The sequence below is a fragment of the Mytilus californianus genome, unplaced genomic scaffold, assembly GCF_021869535.1.
Source record: "Mytilus californianus isolate M0D057914Y unplaced genomic scaffold, xbMytCali1.0.p SCAF_22, whole genome shotgun sequence".
NCBI classification, from domain to species: Eukaryota; Metazoa; Mollusca; class Bivalvia; order Mytilida; family Mytilidae; genus Mytilus; species Mytilus californianus.
The window spans coordinates 4,694,822-4,710,332 of record NW_026262671.1 but is presented as its reverse complement, the minus strand read 5'-3'; the positions used below and the strand labels follow the sequence as shown (position 1 = coordinate 4,710,332).

The following is a 15,511-nucleotide window of genomic DNA, read 5'->3' as shown; positions in this document are numbered from 1 at the left end:
TTTGGTTATTATCTTGAATATTATTATAGATAGAGATAAACTGTAAACAGCAATAATGTACAGCAAAGTAAGATCTACAAATAAGTCAACATGACCAAAATTGTCAATTGACCCCTTAAGGAGTTATTGCCCTTTATATTCAATTTTTTACAATTTTCATAAATTTTGTAAATTTTTGTAAGTTTTTACAAAATATTTTCCACTGTAACTACTGGGCCAAGTTCATTATAGATAGAGATAATTGTAAGCAGCAAGAATGTTCAGTAAAGGAAGATCTACAAACACATCACCATCACCAAAACACAATTTTGTCATGAATCCATCTATGTCCTTTGTTTAATATGCACATAGACCAAGGTGAGCGACACAGGCTCTTTAGAGCCTCTAGTTTTTAAAAACGAACCAATCCGTAAATGAATCCGGATTCATTCTGAATTTATTATCTACTTGTCACTTCCCGTTTACATTTCATTTGTAAATCGAAAGTAAACGTGATCAATTCTCGATTAGTTTACAATTTACAGTTATTAGAATCGTTCCAATAAGAATTTGTACAATTCCTTGGTTCCAACTTTATAGAAATGAATTCTAAATATCGATTTAAACGTTTTATAAGGATATTGATTATGCAGTGTAATAGTCTTACAAAGTTTTACAAGTTCATTTATACTGTGAATCCTGGTTTAAAAAAAAAGGGGCTCAACTTTTGTTGATCAGGACTGTCCCCTGAAACAAATTGAAGTGAAATTTTGAACTAGATTTTCAGATCTTATATCCTAATCTTCATATTTAAGTGCCACATCAATCAAATCATGTAATTACTGCCTAGTAAATTTATGCCTTAATCCTTCAAAGTCTGACAAAGATGTATAGCTAGTAATATACATACATCCTTGGTCCCTTGCTCTTACCCGAAATAATGCTGATTTTCATCTTTATTTAAAGATACATATACAATATTATTTTGAAACAATACACTTGCTATCTTGAGTTCTGATTCCATCAACAACTGCCAGTCCATACTTTACCAATGCAGTTTGACAATTTATTGCCTTTCTTGTTTTCAGCACACTGTAGGTGCCCTTTTGTTAATTTTCCATACACTGTAGGTGCCCTTTTTATACATTTTTGTGCGCTCTAGATGCCCTTTTTCAATTAATTTACCATGCCCTTTTTGTGTGATAGGGGAAACACTAAGGACTGTAAGGTGTACATGTCCAACTGGCAGGTGTCATCTGACCTTGACCTCATTTTCATGGTTCAGTGGTTATAGTTAAGTTTTTGTGTTTTGGTCTGTTTTTCTTATACTGTATGCAATAGGTCTACTATATTTGGCAGAGATGCAAACAGTTTTTTTTTCTGTCAGACATTGGGGCCTACAGCATGTACAGGGTAGCAAGTTTTGTCAGACCCATCAAATTTTTGCCAGACCTACATTTTTAGCTCACCTGACCCGAAGGGTCAAGTGAGCTTTTCTCATCACTTGGCGTCCGTCGTCCGTCGTCGTCGTCGTCGTCCGTCGTCGTTAGCTTTTTACAAAAATCTTCTCCTCTGAAACCACTGGGCCAAATTTAACTAAACTTGGCCACAATCATCATTAGGGTATCTAGTTTATAAAATGTGTCCGATGACCCCGCCAACCAACCAAGGATGGCCGCCATGGCTAAAAATAGAACATAGGGGTAAAATGTAGATTTTGGCTTATATCTCTGAAACCAAAGCATTTAGAGGAAATCTGACATAGGGTAAAACTGATTATCAGGTCAAGATCTATCTGCCCTGAAATTTTCAGACAAATCTGACAACCTGTTGTTGGGTTGCTGCCCCTGAATTGGTAATTTTAAGGAAATTTTGCAGTTTTGGGTTATTATCTTCAATATTATTATAGATAGAGATAAACTGTAAACAGCAATAATGTTCAGCAAAGTAAGATCTACAAATAAGTTGTCATGACCAAAATTGTCAGTCGACCCCTTTAGGAGTTATTGACCTTAATAATCAATTTTTAACAATTTTTCGTAAATTTTTGTAATCTTTTACAAAAATCTTCTTCTCTGAAACTACTGATACAAATTTAACCATACTTGGCCATAATCATTATTAGGGTATCTAGTTTAAAAATTTTGTCCGATGACCCCGCGAACCAACCAAGATGGCCGCCATGGCTAAAAATAGAACATAGGGGTAAAATGCAGTTTTTGGTTTATATCTCTGAAACTAAAGCATTTAGAGCAAATCTGACAGGTGGCAAAAATGTTCATCAGATTTAAATTTATCTGCCCTGAAATTTTCAGACAAATCCGACGACCTGTTGTTGGGTTGCTGCCCCTGAGTTAGTAATTTTACAAAAATTTTGCAGTTTTTTGTTATTATCTTAGATATCATTATAATATCTAATATCTAATACTATTTATTATGATTTTAACCTTATTTTACATGATTTCCAAAGCATCAGTAAATACAGGTGAGCAACACAGGCTCTTGAGAGCCTCTAGTTTTTATATCAGCTTTTTATACAGTAAGAGAACGGAGATAGGATGTCTTTACAGTGACAGCTGCTTTAGTGGATTATTTTTAGAAAATATCTAAAATTCAATTGAGTTCTTTTATTTAATAATTACTACAATATATTTTAAATTTTTTTATTGTGTACCACTGAACATCAGGCTAGGACCATTCTCCATTTTTTTTGACAGTGCTCTAAGATTTTTAATTGATTACAACTTTCTCAGGAAAGTGAGGACTGAAAAGTCAATTCAGTTTTAAATTTCCCTCTTTAAAGTTCCCAGTTACAACTCTCATCACAGGGATACATGTACTTACAAAAATCAATCAGATTGATATTTAAGCTGTGTGCAGCTTGTTTCCAGATCTTATTTTTTGTTATCCTTGTATATTTTGATATATTTGTAAATTGCATGAATAAATATGTTTAAACTTCAAAAAGCAACATTTGAAAATTTTATAATTTTTTTACCATTATGTTGGTACACAAAATTTTGTTTTAATGGAAGACTACTTTTCATATAATAAATGTCACATTTTAAGTGTTCAGATACATTAACTTTTATTTTGGTGGATAATTACTCATCAATTGAGGTGCCCCTTTATTGGAAGAAGATTCGTGTTACAGTTACAGAAAGAATGAAAACTGCCGTTTCTCTCCCCAATCTCATGTATCCCCATTGTTTACCGCAAAAGTTTGATGTTTGAATCATCTAAAGCAAACATACTTACTAACTTTAATTAATAAATTTTCAACAAGGCAAATTTCAATTCCCCACTAATAGGTTAGCACCAAAAATGCTAAATCTTACTAAAATCCTAGAGAACTGCCTGCCGGTCATTAGGTCTTGCACAAAAGCCCAATTTGCCGGACCTGCTCAATTTCTGCCCCCTCGGGCCGACAGGTCCGACGATTAGTTGCATCTCTGATTTGTTGTATGGAATGATTGTAAGGTGTACATGTCTAGCTAGCAGGTGTCTTCTGACCTTGACCTCATTTTCATGGTTCAGTGGTCAAAGTTAAGTTTTAAGAGTTTTGGTCTTTTTTTCTAATACTATATGTAATAGGTCAACTATATTTGGTGTATGGAAATATTTTATGATGTACATGTCAGTCTTGCAGGTTTTATTTGACCTTGACCTCATTTTCACGGTTCATTGCTCAGTGTTAAGTTTTTGTGTTTTGGTCTGTTTTTCTAATACTATAAGCAATTGGTCAACTATATTTGTTGTATGGAAGGATTGCAAGCTGTACATGTCTGCCTGGCATGGTTGATCTGACATTGACCTCATTTTCATGGTTCATTGGTCAATGTTTAGTTTTCTTGGTTAAGTCTGTATCTTAGAAACTATAAGCAATAGGTCAACTATATTTAGTGTATTGAATGATTGTAAGGTGTACATGTATTTCTTGTTTGGTTTATATGACCTTTACCTCATTTTCTTGGATCATGTTTAGTTTATGTGATAGTTGTAGTAAATCTTTATATTTAGGACTATCAACATAATATCAATGATTAGTAAAGAAGGCGAGACATTTCAGCATGTGCACTCTTGTTCAAATACTAATTGCAACTTAGTTCTACCAAATTTGGTGTATGGAATGATAATGAGGTGTACATGTCTGTCTACTTGTATCATCTGACCTTGACCGCATTTTCATGGTCCTTTGGTTAACGTTAAGTTTTTGTGATTTGTGTTTTTGTGTTTTTGACAGTTTTTATTATACGGCTGCAAAAAGTTTTTGGCGTTCATATAATGCTATGATGTCGTTGTCGTCCGAAGACACATTTGATTTCTGGACAATAACTTTAGTTAAAGTGAATGGATTTCTATGAAATTTTACCAGAAGGTTCAATACCACAGAAGGAAGGTTGGGATTGAGTTTGGGGGTAATTGCCCCAAAAATTGAGGAATTAGGGGCATAAAAGGAGCCAAAAACAAACATTTTTCTAGTTTCCAGACAATAACTTGTGTTTAAGTGTATGGATCTCTCTACATTCCACAAAGTGAAGGCTGGGATTGAGTTTGGGGGTAATTACTCCAAGGAGGGATTCAAAAAATTTGGTGGAATTTTTTTTTCCAATTTTTTGGGGGTTCAAATTGTTTTTCTTCAAAAATTTTTGAAAAGTTTCAAGTAGAAATCTTCAATTGCACAGTATTGTGCAATAGCCCAGTATTTTGCAACAGCACAGTATTGTGATATCATATTTGGTACAACACATTCCTGAAATCCACCTAAACTATAAATACCCATTTGGAATTAAACGCAAACCAGAGCTGCTGAAAATTGTCTGACTGTCAGGCATAGCTATCAAGACAGACCCTTTGTCAGGTAAACTATTTCGATCATGTCAGGTCCAATAAAAGTTTTTTAAAATCCAAAACGAAGTGCCAATGTTGACATCTGGGAATCAGTGAAAAGTTCGATATACTCTGGTATTTACCTCTATAATTTGAAGATGTAAAAGGAGAGTATCGAACATATCAGGTTTAACTGACATTACGATTGTGTTGATTTAAACCCTGGCCCAATGCTAATTATCAAGTGATAATAGTTTGATTTAACTAACAACAGGTGATCGAATATTAATTACTTAATACATGCAATATGGCTCCTGTTTATGGTACATGCCAAAGATGATTAAAGTAAATACTGGTATTGATAGAAAAGTGGAATCTTCTTGGCAAAACATCAGGAAGGTTTGATGCTGAAAACAATTGTTAATAAACTTTCAACTCAGCATAGAAAAACTCACTATTTCACACTCCAATGTGGACATTAAATGACCTTCAGCATTCTCAAGAAGTTCCGAATTGATAGCAGGGTCAACAATGACTCAAAGACAATTCACAGCCTTCTAGGTGTTTAGATTAACAACTACACAAACTGTAGCAAGAATCAGGATTACCATAGTGCAGAATCAAGTATTTTAAAGGCAGCCAAGTTGGCTTGTACTTCTTACATGACCAAGTGTTCCAAGACCAGTGCTTTATAGTTATTGAATAACATTTGTCAATGTAATATAGAATATGCTAAAGCTAATATATTTTAAAGTGTTTGAAACACAGTAGTAAGTTACCTATACAACTCATTTACCCAATTCATTTCCTTTAGAATTGCTGACATGCCAGACAATGATCCTCATACACAAACAAAGGCTGGTATACCCATCTCTGTCGTGAAGTTATATTTTTTGTCTGGACATCCAGGCATAAATCAGAGTGCTCTTAAACTTGATCTTTCAAATAAAGTAAATATTTAGGAAGACATGCTCAAGCCTTGTATATAATTAAATTGAAATTGTGTCATTTTATTTAATTCACCAAAATTACATCACTGTAGTTTCATGAATTTGGCTTGAACATTGAAGTTGGTATTTATATATTCCTAAGTAAACCTAAGTGCATGATAAAATCCATAGGACCTATCGTACATAATCCAACTGTATTTTGAATCACTATCTGAAGCAACTTCACATCCTTCTATCTACCATGTCTACCAGATGTACATACATAAGAAAAATAGGGCAGTATCATATTTTGTCTCGTCTGCGACGAAAGTTGCAAAAAGCGAGACATAGGGAATGCTTTTGCTGTGACACTTCATCACTTGTTAAGTTATCTCTTAAGTTAGTTTGAAAGGAACTACTTGTGATAGATCATTGATATTTATTATTAAGTTGCATAACTATCAGTACATATCAGTTTTACGACTATTTTGAGACCCTGCCCCCTACTTGTAGATCATGGTCCAGTGACCTAATTAGCAATTTTCAATGTTAAGTTTTCTGCTTTTAAAAGTAGATTGATACAATAGACAATATTTTCTATAAAGTTACATTGCTGTCTGTACATCTCAGTTTGTTGACCATTTTCAGGCCTTGCCGACTAGATCATGGTCCAGTGACTGAATTAATAAGCAATGTTGCTGTCCATCAGATTGTCTTTTTCTGAATTTTATTCTGACAGGCAAGTCATATCTCTGTGTCAACAGATCATTCTCTGAGTTGGAAATTGACAATCACAAACAATAATTGGTGACCTGGCATGGCAATTTCTTGGAGTCATACTTCGAATTATTACCTGGTAACTTTTTTGTTCAGAGTATTTTTTTGAAGAATAATGATTTTCTTGTAAAGAGTCTTCAAGATGCATTATATAGCTAAATGTGTTTGAGAAAAATTCGCACCAAGCCATCATGATGAACTGGAATGTTTTTTTTTTAAACTCAAGATATGAATAAACACAAATAGTGAAAACCAAAATTGACCCTAAATGGCCAACTACACTTTTTTGAGAATCAATAAAAAGCAACTTCATTCTCGAAAAAGTCAATTCTAAGTTGCTCTATAGCTGGTAAAATTTTAATTTAAAAGATATTAGTGCATTAATATACTCATGCAATAATATGTTCTTTGGAAATGTGATGTAGCACCATTTCCATGCCATAATAATTGAAAGATGTCTAAATATCTGATGTTGTTAGCCTTTCCTGAAAAGTAATATGATAGATTATAATCAATCTGGACTTTAAAATGAAAAGCCCAAGACTTCCCATCCTTCACATTGGTGCTTTTAAACACTTACTGTTGAAATAAATTCAATACTGTAAGAAAGCAGGATGATCTATCTGTGATCATTAGATCATTTTATTTTTTATTATACAGCAATATTGAGTTGTGGGATGCTTGATAATTAGACAGATATCCTTACTCCAAATTATAGGACAAAGATAGAAACAATTACAGGTGACGAAACAGCCTTCAACAATGAACCCATACCATATAATAATATAAAAATCTTTAAAAAGCACTGATATGATAAAATGTGGAACAATCCCAAAGAGAAAATCAACGACCTATTACAACAATGAAGGAAAAAACAACAACTACTACACTACAGGTTTCAAGGCTGTGACATGAAAAATGTGAGAAAAACATTTGTTTAATGTGATTGCCCTGCTTGTTTGTTGACAGTTTCGAGAGACTGGAAATTAATGAATTCAATATTGTGCATATGTTTGTCTTAATGCTGGTAAATAAAACTTTTGAAATTTTTAGGTATGGGGAAGTGTAGTTGATGTTCTTGTGTTTGATGGAAAAGATCACACCCTGTTTGTAGAATACCTCCCTTAGGTAAGTAATCAAATATGCAAGGTTAAGAGTTTGAGTTTAGTTTCAGTTGGCCTAAAAAGCCATGTCAGCTTTTGCAATCCCTTTGCATCAGTTGGCTCTCCGTCTTCTGGAGTAAACTTTTTCAGAGATCTTCTCCTCTGAAAATATTGGACTAATTTCAACAAAACCTGGGCTGAATGATCCTTAGGGTATCTAGTATTTTGCGTATATCTGAAAAAATAAAGCAGTTCAAGCAAAACTGACATGGATCAAATTGATAATTATGTACGGATTTATCTGCCATGAAATTTTCAGACCAATCGTAAAACCCTATTTTGAGTTATTGCCCCTGAAACAATAATTTAATGAAATTTTCTGTTTTTGGTTATAATCTTAAAAACTGTTATAAATAAAGCGAAATTGCAACAGCAAAAATATTCAAGTCAAGATCTACAAATAATTTTACTGACCAAAATTGTAAATTGATCTCTTAAAGGAGTTGTTGTCCTTATAAGACAATTTTTAATAAATTTTAAAGTTTTTTGCAGAAACTATGATAGATAGAGGTAAACTTCAAATTGCAAAATTGTTCCACATAGTAAGATCTACGAAAATGTTACATTACCAAAATTGCGTTTGTTCCTTTATAGCTGGTATTTCCCTTGAATGATTATTTTTACCAAAAAATTTTGTTATCCCTCCGCGACAAAATGTCAAGGAGCATATTAATTTACCCCTGTCCATCTGTCCGTCGGTCCGTCCGTATTAGGATACATTGTTTGTCCGGCTATCTCCTCCTACGTTTAGGAGGTACAACTTTAATATTTTGTAGGATGTTCATACACATAATGAAGGTGTGCATGGCCACAGGATTTTGATTTCTTTTAAATATTCTGAAAATGACAGGTAGTTGGACTTAGTCATTTTTAGCTCACCTGGTCTGAAAGGCCAAGTGAGCTTTTCTCATCACTTGGCGTCAGTCGTCCGTTAACTTTTACAAAAATCTTCTCCTCTGAAACTACTGGGCCAAGTTTAACCAAACTTGGCCACAATCATCATTAGGGTATTTAGTTTTAAAAATGTGTCCGATGACTCTGACTGCCAACAAAGATGGCCTTTGTGGCTAAAAATGCAAGTTTTGTCTATTATTCTGATAACCGTTATAAATAGAGGAAATCTGCAAGGGTAAAATTGTTAAGAATGTTGAGCTCTACCAATTGTCTATATACGTCAAAACTGTCAGATGATTTCCTGTAGGAGTTATTGCCCTTTAATGACAAATTTTACCACTGTTTTCATTTTTGCCTATTATCTTGAAAACTATAATAGATAGAGAGAAACTTTAAAATGCAAAAATGATCAAATGGACAAGTTCCACAAATTAGTCTTATGGTTGAAATCGTCAGTTGACTCCTTATTAGAGTTATTGCCCTTTGATGATTTGTACAATTTTTTTTTGCGTTTTTGTCTTATATCGTAAACTTATAATAGATAGAAAGAAACTTAAAAAAAAACAAAAATGATCAGCAAGACAAGATCTACAATTAAGGCTGATGGCGGAAATTGTTGGACGACTCCTTATTGGAGTTATTGCCCTTTAATGACGATTTTCACCATTTTTTGGCGTTTTGCCTTATATGATAAAAATTGTAATAGATAGATAGAAACTTAAATAATCAAAAATGGTAAGCAAGACAAGATCTACAATTAAGACAAATGGTGGAAATTGTCCGATGACTCCTTATTGGAGTAATTGCCCTTTATGACAATTTTTACCATTTATTTTGCATTCTGCCTTATATGATAAAAATTATAATAGATAGATAGAAATTTAAATAATCAAAAATGATAAGCAATAATCAAAAATGATAAGCAAGACAAGACCTACTAACAAGTTAAATTTTGCTGATGATTAATGATTAGTAGACTGTTACTCTTTATCATGTTTATAGGAGTTATTGCCCTTGAATTAGGAATATTTTTTTACCCATTATTGTGTTTGGAGCAAAAGCAAAATAAGATAGAGAGACACTAAACAGACTTCAATGATCAGCAATATAAGATAAAAAAAAACCAGAGATTTTTGTCATTAATTCTATTCTTGTGTACAATGCTGAAGAGTGTCCTTTGTTGAATATGCATATAGACCAAGGTGAGCGACACAGGCTCTTTAGAGCCTCTAGTTTTGGTACTAGCTGCATTAAAAGATCATGGTTTGTCCGGCTATCTCCTCATACAGTTTTGGAGATACAGCTTTAATATTTTATATGATGTTCAAACACATAATGGAGGTGTGCATGGCCACAGGATTTTAATTTTTTTTCTCAAATATTCTGAAAATGACAGGTAGTTGGACTTAGTCATTTTTTGGTACTAGCTGCATAAAGAGATCATGGTTTGTCTGGCTATCTCCTCCTACAGTTACATTATCATACAAAGTGTTAAATTTATAATTTCCTATGGTCAGGCGGGGGCATCATTTGTGTCTTACAGACAGCGTAACAATTTCAAGTTGTATGCCAACATCACTGTTTGTCAAATCTAAAATATGTGGAACTATACTCATGCATATGGCAGAGCAGAAAAGAGGGGGGCATTGTCCATATCTAGTTTTTTGCAGACACTATGATCGATGCCAATAAACTTTAAATGGCAAAGATGTTTAACAATGTAAGTCCTACAAATAAGTCAACACGATCGAAATTGTCAATCAACCTCTTATTAAGTTTGAATATCCCTTTGAAATCTTTTGCCTCTCTTTTATAGGAGTTGTTTCCCTTGTCTGACATTTCCTAGCCAATGTTTTAATATAATAGGAACTAGGTTATAGGGTGCTATAAACAGTTTCGTATAAAAACTAGGGGTTATTCCACGACTAAAAATAGCAATGGAGGAAAATCCATTTTTATTTACATAATTGGTGAAAAAGTATCATGCATTTTGTATTTGATGGTAAAAATTAGTTAGTTAGCTTTCAACCAAAACAGGCTGACTGATTAAATTTATTGTATAAATTAGATTGAATATACATGTTCTAAGGGGAGACAATACTGTAAACTCGCTGTGTTTTTGGTAGTGAAAGTTGAAAACTTATTTGTATCTACTGTAGTTTTTTCCGAAGCAGGAGAACGTAGCCTGAAGCGCGATTTCTTTAAAAGACCAGGTTAAAATCTATGAAATTCATACAGTTCTGATTATCTGAAATGTGCCTGTATCATGCCTACATGGGTATGCGCATGACCTGATTTCAGCACTGTTCAGGTTTTTCATGTTGAGATTGGGCACTTTTTTTTTCATTTTCTCTGGATAGAACTTTTTTATTATGTTAAAATTACTCTTTATTTTTATTTCATTATAAACTAGAGAAAATTCTGATTCCAGTGATATCTATTTTTATACAAGTATCTTTATTAACCATTCCACCACTAAAGGTCGCTTATGTATGGTCCCTCAAAATATGACGTCATAGAAAAAAAACTGTTGATTGCACCCAAAAGTGTAAACATGTCAGCATGACAAGATGTATCCACCTGGAAATTTTGATAAAAACGAACCACTTATTTTTGCCTCTGAAATATCTTTTTTTTCAAATTTTACGCAGTTGTTGGCTGCTATCATGAAAACTATAGGGGTAACTTAAAAGCATAAAGTGCAAAAAGGTTCAGCACAACAAGATGTATCTTCCTTAAAAATTGGACAAAAACCTGTCACCTGTGGAGTTATTGCCCCTGAAATATTCTTGTTTTGAAGTTTTTGCTGGTACAAAATGAATTGATTATCATGTAGGAGCTAGATTAAAAATACCATTACCAGCATGACAAGATCTATAAACCCTGGAAATGTAAAAAAATATATATCAACCTGTTTTTTTGAGATGTTGCCTCTGAAATATACATGTTTCCCTTTTTTCCGTTTATCTGGAAAACTTATAGGAGCTAGCTATAGGTTAAAAGTGAATACTAAATGATCAGCATGACAGGATCTTTTTACTCAGATATTTATCAGTTTGAGCTGTTATCTAAAAACTTATAGGAGATAGATTAAACTTGTAAATTGTAAAAATTATCTGCAACACAAAGACTAACTATAGTATTTGCATATAAAAATCATAATTAGCAAACTGGTGATATTTTCACCAGGTAAGCAATACAGGCATAAGTGTGCCTCTTGTTTAATTTCATATAGCACAATAGTCAGTAATTTACAAGTCCATAAGGATCATGTAATTTAAATTGACAGTTACAAAAATAGCTCAATAATAACTCTACAGTATATATTTGAAATAGTTTTTTTTCTATTTTTAGGATAAAATGGAAAATTGGAATAAGGTAAGATTGAATTTTAAGTCCAATTGTCATGTGACATTTTGTTTTCCATTTTCTTACAGAAAATACAAGTATGTGATAATTTGAGATAAAAATTTTACATGAACTACAAAAATAGATATTCCAAGAACACAAATCAAACAAATGTTATACAACTCTGACTTGGACAAAGAAATGTCTTCTACAAACATTTCACAAACTAAGATGTTGCTAATAACTCATAGCGGAAATAGGCATGAACTACATGAAATTTCATACCTGTTTTTGTTTTGTTGTTTATAAATCATTAGCAACTTGCCAGAAATCTTCTGCGGTCTTGGTGTCAGTAACTTGGATCTGATCATCATACATTATTTAGTGGCAGTTTAGTTATACAAAAGCATTTGAATCAGTATTTAGTAACTAATGACAAACAAAAATGCAATTTAGGTTTTTTCAGTTTCAGAAATTTATCGAATGATTTTCAAATATAAGTGTATAATTGGTACATATCCTCTCTTCATAAATGATATTTGAGGGGTCTGTTATCTTATTCTTGCATGAATAGATATTTCTTGTATCACACTGCACGGAGTGTGATACGAAAATCTGTGTTAATTTGATTGGCTTATCCATCATCACAAGAAGATATTACGGCATTTCCATAAGTTATTCATTAGGTCAATGATGACTTTCAAAGGTTAAGACGATGTACATTTCGTCCATGGCAACGGACATTTGTGATTTCTTCTATAATATACAAAACACTCACATATTTCACCTAACAATTATCTTCTTTTTGTCAAATTTTATTACATTCTGAAGCATACAAAAAGTCTTAAAATGTCTGATGTTAAAGTTTGACACCAGAAAAGGACATATGACGACATACTGGAATGTGCAAAAGACTAGATCAACATTTCGCGGATTTTTAAATTTTACACATTGAGAGTGCTGACCATAAGAGAAATAGGTTTAACAACTTGTGAAAATTGGATATCGCTTGATATCAACTCTCGTTATTTAATTTGAATAGTAATAATAAACTCACCAAAGGCTCTTTTATTAAGTCTCCCAAACAAAGTTTGGGAAGACTTGTTGGTTTTGCTCAGTTCTTATTATTCTTCTTCTTCTTCTTCTTCTTCTTCTTCTTCTTCTTCTTCTTCCGCCACTTTTGAATTTGAACTTGTCCGCACCCGTTCTCCAAAACCGCTTGTCAAATTAACTTAGGGTTTCACAATATGTTAGAATAACATGTCTAGTGGTGCAATCAGGGTTTTGTTTGTGCAATGGGGTTTACAAAGGGGTACTTTGAGGGGCAAAAAGAAAGGAGGGTTTTACTATAGAACCCTATGGGATTTTATTTTTTTAAATTTTCAAATGATTATAAATTGAAAACCGTTTGAAATAGACACAATCTTTTTAATTGAAAATGTTCTAAATGATAAAGCACATTAAATGAAATACAGGGTTAGTCCCCAGGGGTCACCCCACCCCCTGCCATTTAAGAAAGTTCTCATACCTTGTAAGTGGTCAAGATCCCCACCCCTAAACCATATATATTCTGGTTTGTCATGCTAAGATGGTTTGAATGATATACAGGGTTAGTCCCCAGGGGTCATCCCGACCCCCTGCCATTTGAGAAAGTTCTAATCTCTTGTAAATGGTCGAGATCCTCACCCCTAAACCATATATATTCTGGTTTGTCATGATAAAGCACATCAAATGAAATACAGGGTTAGTCCCCAGGGGTCACCCCACCCCCTGCCATTTAAGAAAGTTCTAATATCTTGTGAATGGTCAAGATCCCCACCCCTAAACCATATATATTCTGTTTTGTCATGCTAAGATGGTTTGAATGATATACAGGGTTAGTTCCAAGGGGTCATCCCGACCCCCTGCCATTTGAGAAAGTTCTAATATCTTGTAAATGGTCGAGATCCCCACCCCTGAACCATATATATTCTGGTTTGTCATGATAAGGCACATCAAATGAAATACAGGGTTAGTCCCCAGGGGTCACCCCCACCCCCTGCCATTTAAGAAAGTTCAAATATCTTGTTAGTGGTCAAGATCCCCACCCTAAACCATTTATATTCCGGTTTGTCATGCTAAGATGGTTTGAATGATATACAGGGTTAGTCCCCAGGGGTCATCCTGACCCCCTGCCATTTGAGAAAATTCTAATATCTTGTAAATGGTCGAGATCCCCACCCCTAAACCATATATATTCTGGTTTGTCATACCAAGATGGTTTGAATGATATACAGGGTTAGTCCCCAGGGGTCATCCCGACCCCCTGCCATTTGAGAAAGTTCTAATATCTTGTAAATAGTTGAGATCCCCACCCCTAAACCATATATATTCTGGTTTGTCATGATAAAGCACATCAAATGAAATACAGGGTTAGTCCCCAGGGGTCACCCCCACCCCCGGCCATTTGAGAAAGTTCTAATATCTTGTAAGTGGTCAAGATCCCCACCCCTAAACCATATATATTCTGGTTTGTCATGCGAAGATGGTTTGAATGATATACAGGGTTAGTCCCCAGGGGTCACTCCCACCCCCTGCCATTTAAGAAAGTTCTAATATCTTTGTAAGTGGTCAAGATCCCCACCCCTAAACCATATATATTCTGGTTTGTCATACCAAGATGGTTTGAATGATATACAGGGTTAGTCCCCAGGGGTCATCCTGACCCCCTGCCATTTGAGAAAGTTCTAATATCTTGTAAATGGTAGAGATCCCCACCCCTAAACCATATATATTCCTGTTCATCATGTCTCGAACATTTGAATGACGTATATGGTCAGTCCCCAGGGGTTCCCCCCACCCCCAATGTTCTAGTATCTTTTAAATGGTCGAGATCCCCACCCCTAAACCATATATATTCTGGTTTGTCATGCCAAGATGATTTGAATGATATACAGGGTTAGTCCCCAGGCATCACTAATGCATATAACTATACTGGACTTTGTCCAATGTCAGGCGACCCTGGGAATTACGAATTATGGGAGCTTCGTTTGGGAGACTTTGTAACAGCATCCTGTTACAATCATTTCTTGTTTTTATATTGAAATTACATAACTCTAGTTGATATCAAGCGATATCCCATTCTCACTCGTTATGAAACCTATAATTATTGCCAGACTTAACCATGTTAACAGTTATTTCATTTATTTTTTATTACAATCTGTTAAATGTAAAATCTTTGTATTACTTACAGACACTTCTTACAGCTGCTAAGAATGGAAATGTAAAAGATGTGAAAAAATGTCTTAAGAATAAAGCAGACATTGATAATCAAGATGTAAGTAATGTTGTATAAGTTTAAATGATTTTAATTTTTATCACTTTATCTTAGTGTTGAATTTTATTTGTAAATAAGCAATTTTGCTTTAAACTTGAGTTTTAATATATTGAAGGACCTTTTGTCTGATTTTGAAAAAATACCTTAAATTGTAAAATATTAGAATTAGCTCTTGCCGCGATATAGCCTTTTTAGCGCTAAGGCGGCATAAAGCAACCACCAATCAATCAATCAAGATGTTAGTAAAAAGTAAAGTAACAAAAATACCGAAATCT

At 33.8% G+C, this 15,511-nt stretch overlaps 1 long non-coding RNA gene across 1 annotated transcript in view; it reads left to right on the top strand.

Annotated features, from left to right (window-relative positions):
- Positions 1 to 15,238, top strand: part of LOC127732156 (uncharacterized) — a 47,452-nt gene extending 32,214 nt beyond the window's left edge. Inside the window, exons 3-5 of the long non-coding RNA XR_007996086.1 lie at positions 7,569 to 7,643; positions 11,927 to 11,950; positions 15,153 to 15,238. This is a non-coding gene — a long non-coding RNA (uncharacterized LOC127732156). The remainder of the gene's footprint in view (positions 1 to 7,568; positions 7,644 to 11,926; positions 11,951 to 15,152) is intronic.
- The last annotated feature ends 273 nt before the right edge of the window (positions 15,239 to 15,511 follow it).